General features: G+C 49.2%; 1 long non-coding RNA gene across 1 annotated transcript in view; it reads right to left on the minus strand.

The window, feature by feature from the left end:
- Positions 1 to 5140, minus strand: part of LOC134935721 (uncharacterized) — a 41953-nt gene extending 36813 nt beyond the window's left edge. Inside the window, exon 1 of the long non-coding RNA XR_010180367.1 lies at positions 4749 to 5140. This is a non-coding gene — a long non-coding RNA (uncharacterized LOC134935721). The remainder of the gene's footprint in view (positions 1 to 4748) is intronic.
- Positions 5141 to 7370: the final 2230 nt, after the last annotated feature.

Genomic DNA, 7370 nt, shown 5'->3' on the forward strand with positions numbered 1-7370 from the left:
GGGTCTCACCGAACCGTCCGGTTTCGGTACCACAAACAGTGTGGAATAGTAACCCCGTCCTTGTTGAAGTAGGGGCACCTTGATTATCACCTGCTGGGAATACAGCTTGTGAATTGCCGCTAGCACAGCCTCCCTGTCTGAAGGAGTAATCGGCAAGGCAGATTTTAGGAACCGGTGGGGTGGAGACGCCTCGAATTCCAGTTTGTACCCTTGAGATACTATTTGCAGGATCCAGGGATCCACCTGTGAGCGAGCCCACTGATCGCTGAAATTTTTGAGGCGGCCCCCCACCGTACCTGGCTCCGCCTGTGGAGCCCCACCGTCATGCGGCGGACTTGGAAGAAGCGGGGGAGGACTTTTGCTCCTGGGAACCTGCTGTTTGTTGCAGCCTTTTTCCCCTACCTCTGCCTCTGGACAGAAAGGACCCGCCTTTTCCACGCCTGTTTTTCTGAGTCCGAAAGGACTGTACCTGATAAAACGGCGCCTTTTTAGGCTGTGAGGGAACATGGGGTAAAAATGCTGACTTCCCAGCAGTTGCTGTGGAAACTAGGTCCGAGAGACCATCCCCAAATAACTCCTCACCCTTATAAGGCAAAACTTCCATGTGCCTTTTTGAATCTGCATCCCCTGTCCACTGGCGAGTCCATACGCCTCTCCTAGCAGAAATGGACAATGCACTTATTTTAGATGCCAGCCGGCAGATCTCCCTCTGTGCATCTCTCATGTATAAGACTGAGTCTTTTATATGCTCTATGGTTAGCAGAATAGTGTCCCTGTCTAGGGTGTCAATATTTTCTGACAGGGAATCTGACCACGCAGCGGCAGCACTGCACATCCATGCTGACGCAATAGCTGGTCTAAGTATAATGCCTGAGTGTGTATATACAGACTTCAGGATCGCCTCCTGCTTTCTATCAGCAGGTTCCTTGAGGGCGGCCGTATCCGGAGACGGTAGTGCCACCTTTTTAGACAAACGTGTGAGCGCTTTATCCACCCTAGGGGGTGTCTCCCAACGTGACCTATCCTCTGGCGGGAAAGGGAACGTCATTAGTAACTTCTTAGAGATTACCAATCTTTTATCAGGGAAAGCCCACGCTTCTTCACACACTTCATTTAATTCTTCTGATGGGGGAAAAACTACGGGTAGTTTTTTCTCCCCAAACATAATACCCTTTTTAGTGGTACCTGGGTTTATATCAGAAATTTGTAACACCTCTTTCATTGCTTCAATCATGCAACGAATGGCCTTAGTGGACATTAGACTAGACTCATCGTCGTCGACACTGGTGTCAGTATCCGTGTCGACATCCGCGTCTGCCATCTGAGGTAGCGGGCGTTTTAGAGCCCCCGATGGCCTTTGAGACTCCTGGACAGGCACGAGCTGAGAAGCCGGCTGTCCCGCATTTGGCATGTCGTCAAATTTTTTGCGTAAGGAGTCGACACGTGCACGCAATTCCTTCCATAAGTCCATCCACTCAGGTGTCTGCCCCGCAGGGGGTGACATCCCTTCTATAGGCATCTGCTCCGCCTCCACATCATTATCCTCATCAAACATGTCGACACAGCCGTACCGACACACCGCACACACACAGGGAATGCTCTAACAGAGGACAGGACCCACAAAAGCCCTTTGGGGAGACAGAGTGAGAGTATGCCAGCACACACCAGAGCGCTATATAATGCAGGGACTAATACCACTTTTACACTCGCACTCCCGGGTCACTCCCGGGATGCTTCCCGGGATGCATTCCCGGGACTGACCCCTTTCACACTGCATTAAGACCTGGGATCGACCCGGGACAGCCCCATTTACACTGATCCCGGGATATCCCTGCAAATGCATTAGTAGGTCATTAGAAATGGCCTTGGGCTCAGAAAAGATGACATCAGCTTTTCTGAGCCCAAGAAAGCTCCAATCCAAGTCCTTTTAACAGTCCCGGGATAGTGAATCCCGGGACGGACCCTTTTACACTACACAGCTTCCCGGGACGGTCCCGGGTCCAACCCTGCTTTTGACCTGGGATGAAATCCCGGGATGCTCGTCCCGGGAAATTGTCCATGTACCCATTTACACTGAGAAGAATCCCGGGATGATGCGCGTTCACGTGCAATATCCCGGGATTTTCCTGCGAGTGTAAAAGGGGTATAACTGAATTATGTCCCCTATAGCTGCTGTTATATATACTGCGCCTAAATTTAGTGCCCCCCCTCTCTTTTTTTACCCTTTTCTGTAGTGTAGACTGCAGGGGAGAGCCAGGGAGCTTCCTTCCAGCGGAGCTGTGAGGGAGAAATGGCGCCAGTGTGCTGAAGGAGATAGCTCCGCCCCTTTTTCGCGGACTATTCTCCCGCTTTTTTATGGATTCTGGCAGGGGTAATTATCACATATATAGCCTCTGGGGCTATATATTGTGGTATTTTTGCCAGCCAAGGTGTTTTTATTGCTGCTCAGGGCGCCCCCCCCTAGCGCCCTGCACCCTCAGTGACCGGAGTGTGAAGTGTGTATGAGGAGCAATGGCGCACAGCTGCAGTGCTGTGCGCTACCTTGGTGAAGACTGATGTCTTCTGCCGCCGATTTTCCGGACCTCTTCTTGCTTCTGGCTCTGTAAGGGGGACGGCGGCGCGGCTCCGGGACCGAACACCAAGGCCAGTTCCATGCGGTCGATCCCTGTGGAGCTAATGGTGTCCAGTAGCCTAAGAAGCCCAAGCTAGCTGCAAGCAGGTAGGTTCGCTTCTTCTCCCCTTAGTCCCTCGCTGCAGTGAGCCTGTTGCCAGCAGGTCTCACTGTAAAATAAAAAAACCTAATTATATACTTTCTTTTTAGAAGCTCAGGAGAGCCCCTAGTGTGCATCCAACCTCGGCCGGGCACAAAATCTAACTGAGGCTTGGAGGAGGGTCATAGTGGGAGGAGCCAGTGCACACCAGGTGACCTAAAAGCTTTCTTTAGTTGTGCCCAGTCTCCTGCGGAGCCGCTATTCCCCATGGTCCTTTCTGAGTTCCCAGCATCCACTAGGACGTCAGAGAAATGTGGGATTTTGAATTTTGGATAAGGGACCCTCAACCTGTAAAACGTGGTGAAAAAAATGATGGTAATGGTTTAATAAGAGCACTCTAATAAAGCTCCCATACTTACATGTTGCTGCTACACACTCTAACAGGTAGAAGTTTTTTTAACTGCAGCCAAAATGTTAACAAATGCATTTTACCTTTTGTCCATCTCCTAAATCCTTTGCTAGCCCCAATGCTCCATCAACATTATTGGGAGATTTAAAATCACTATTGGCAATACTGGCACACATAATTGTAACATATTCCTGCCCGTCTCTACTCTCTAAAATTGATATCCATTATTAGCAGTGACGTGCAGTGGGGTCAATTGATAGGGAGGCACCGGCTAGTATCAGAGCCAAATGTACACACACACACACACACACACACACACACACACACACACACACACACACACACACACACACTATATGATTTGGTGGTGAGTTTTGATTATAGAATTATACAAAGATGATATAAATACTATAAAGATGATATTTATAAGTTAGAAATATCTTCTTTGTATTATTGTAATAATTTTTGTAGTCAAAACGCCGGTGTACACTGGAGTATGACAGCTGAGGCTCTGCTTTACCTGCCCACCCTGACGGTATGTCACTGATACCTTCCTTTAATATATTCTACAGTTCTGTAGAGCATCAGCCTATTACTTAAAGCCAGGAGTCATATCACGCCTAAGATTTTCATTGCAGGTTTATTTAAAAACATTTGGTGGCAGTGGCGGAACTCCCGAAGGCCATGGACTCATTGGCCACCGAGTGCCAGGTGTGAGGGCAGGGCCGGTGCTAGGGTGTTCGGCGCCCTCCTGCAACCTATCAATTTTGCGCCTTTCTACAAATACATATGTGACTGATCCTCAGAGCTGTAACTAGACATTTTGGTGCCCACCCCCCTCAAGATCCATAAATATACGGTCATAAAAAAATTACCTATAATATAGGAACGTAAAATAATTATGATGCACAGTAGTCTCTATTATTCAAAATTACACCACACAATAGTACCACTTCTATACATTCCGACAAGTAGTGCCCCTTATATTCATTACGCCAGATACAGCCCCATTTTACATATTGCACCAGGTAGAGCCACTCACACATTATTCCAGATAGAGCACCCTTTTACACACTGAGCCAGGTAGAGTTCCCTTTTACACTTTGCGCCAGGTAGAGCACCCTTTTACACATGCCACTTCCCCCAGCAGGGGGAAGAGCCAAAAATATAGGGGCTACAGAACAGTATCAATTCACATCACACTGCACAGTAGTGTTCGCTAGTCACATTACACCGCACAGTAGTGTCCATTAGTCACATTACACCGCACAGTAGTGTCCGTCAGTCACATTACACCGCACAGTAGTATCCGTCAGTCACATTACACCACACAGTAGTGTCCGTCAGTCACATTACACCGCACAGTAGTGTCCGTCAGTCACATTATGCCGCACAGTAGTGTCCGTCAGTCACATTACACTGCATAGTAGTGTCCGTCAGTCACATTACACTGCACAGTAGTGTCCATTAGTCGCATTACACTACACAGTAGTGTCCGGCTGGGCGGCCTTGAGCATGTGCAGAGGTGAACGCAGATACGGCTGCGTATGCACCGATCTGCGTTCATCTCTGAATGACCCCCTATGCCAGGTACAGCCTTCATTCCCTCCACAATGCGGCCCCGGTACCTGCAGGAGGTCCCGGCTCAGGCGCTGCTCCTCCTCTCCCTTCTTCTCCGGTTTCTCACAGGCTCCGTTACTCCAGTGGCTCTGTAGGATGTTGTCAGTGACCCAGAGAGGGGGAGGGAGCGGGTACTAATTACTTGGGCCTGGCACTGATGGAAGGGCCCTGGTCCCCTGCACTCCTAACCCCCTCCCACCTTACTGGGCAGCAGCAGCAGCTCTCGTGTTGGCAGCACAGCACATGCTGCACAGTGTGCTGTGCTGCAGTGGGGCAGAGTGGCTGCTGCTAATGTTATTGTTCCTATATGGGTGGGTGGGCGGATTGTGATCACAGTGATCACACTCCCCCCTCGAATTGACCATGGCTGAGGGGCTCAGGGACTACACTTACCCTGCTCTGTACAGCAAAATACTTTTTTTAAAAAGTTTTTTCCTACAAAGGGGCGTGGCCACGGGTCCCGCTATTAGGCCACGCCCCCAACCCGCGAGGCAACTCCGGATGTCAGTGGCAACGGCGCTGTGTGTAGGCTGAGGCCACACACACACTGCCTGCAGGCTTTCTGGGGAGGAGAAGGGGGGTGAGCCGCACTATTGCTGCCAGCGCCGCTACTTGTCATCCAGTGTGACAGGCGCAGCGGCAGCTGGCAGCAGCAGGGATGCAGAGCAGAGAGAGGCTGAGCGCCTCTTCAATTTGGCGCCTCCCTGCACTGCATCCCTTTGCTGAGCGGCTAGCGCCGGCTCTGTGTGAGGGGGGCACAGAGAGATCCATCTATTACCTATGCCTGCGCACTTCTGGTCACTGCATTGGCGCAGGCAGCGATTTTAGCTGGACCTATCACTTGCCGGCGGCTGCCTGTAAGTACAATTAAGTTTTTTGCCTTGTTGTGACCCGGCGCGTGTGACGTCATGATGTCACACGCGTCGCACCAATGATAGAGGAGATGCTGGCGTGAAAAGAAGAGGGCAGCAGCCCACAAGACTCCAAAGATGGTAAGTGTCTGTGGGCTACAGGCTTACAGGCTAGGGGGATACAGAAGGGGGCTGGTTCTGGAAGACAACTGGTGGGGGGGGGGGGGTGGCGGGGTGGCTGGAGATTATACAAAAGTGGCAGAATTACATACCTCCCAACATGTCCCTCTCCAGGAGGGACACAATGCTCTGCTTCTGGACTTTTCTCTTAATTTAAGATTGCTGGCACCTGTGTTGAACAGGTTAATGGATAAGAAAGGTGTTTCAGCACAGGTGCTGGCAATCATAAATTAAGAGAAAAGTCCAGGAACAGAGCATTCTGTCCCTCCTGGAGAGGGTCATGTTGGGAGGTATGGAATTACTGGCACATTCCTTCCTGTTCTACTCCATCAATCAAGGGGGGTGTTGTGCCCCATTGCCTACTTTGCTTCTGGGCGCCAGGTATACATTCATGCGCCTGTCTGGTGGTATAAATATGTCACATAAGGTATAAAAACAATGTGCTTTAATTATTGACTCTTTTGTTTTGTTTTTGCAGTTTGACAACCTGGAGAAAATTTGCAAGGAAAAGCTGCCACCACCGCCGCTGCTGAACTTGTCTGAGGCACAAAATAACATGGTGTCTCACTCAGCAGCTCCGTCAGCGCCTCAGTCTTCTCCGCCCGCGGCTCCCTGGGATACTGTGACTCACAGTATCGCAATGGTCTCTGACAGTGAGTGTTTCATGGGAATTGAGTTCCCTTGAGACTGACTGTGTATTATATTAGGGATGGCCATCAACCATCGATGATTCCTAATCATTGATGGTTTAAGACCATTGTCGAATGGTTTTGCCATCGATAGGAGAGACGGTGGTAAAGCAACGGGGTCCTAGATCTGATTCAGTAGGGGACAGGGTGTGGGGGCCCTGGGATGACCACCCCTATTGCCCCTACTTTAATCCAGCCCTGATGGTGAATTATGTGTTTAAAATCTTACCTTGAGTCTCTTGGTTCACAGTAAAAAAAATACTGTCTGGAGCAGTCTTTGTAAATGTCATCTGTAATACAGACAGATGTGTGTGTGTGTGTGTGTGTGTGTGTGTGTGTGTGTGTGTGTGTGTGTGTGTGTGTGTGTGTGCGTGCGTGCGTAATATATATATATATATAGATAGATAGAGAGAGAGAGAGAGAACAAATAACTCTCATAACCGATGTTGGTGTACTGTTTCCACATTGCATGACTTACTAATTTAAAAATTCCTTGTGAACCAATTCAGTGTTTAATGTAACTGCGCTCCTGAAAATCAGCGCCATACAGTGAAAATAAAAATGTTTTCCAAATGTAAAAGTCATCTGGACTATTTAGTCAAACTTAACCCACAGAGAGAAGCAGCGGGAGATGTAATGGTTCAGCAGCTTCCTTGTCAGCCCAGTTAGACAAGCTTCAGGCAGTGGAGAGAAAGTCAAGATACAAGTGGTGAAATCGTTTAAAAGGTTTTATAACGGAAAAACAGTTAAGATTAGAGGCAAGATGAATTCCCTGGGTGTGCACAGCTGTTACTGAGCAGATCCAGCAATGGTGGTCTCTTTATACAGGAATCAGACAAATCGCTAACAAAGTGTTTGTTCCTGAAGGTTTGTCCCCTTCGCAGCAAATTTCTCGGAGCTGTAACACGGC

This window comes from Pseudophryne corroboree, chromosome 6 (genome assembly GCF_028390025.1).
Source record: "Pseudophryne corroboree isolate aPseCor3 chromosome 6, aPseCor3.hap2, whole genome shotgun sequence".
In the NCBI taxonomy this organism is placed as follows: domain Eukaryota; kingdom Metazoa; phylum Chordata; class Amphibia; order Anura; family Myobatrachidae; genus Pseudophryne; species Pseudophryne corroboree.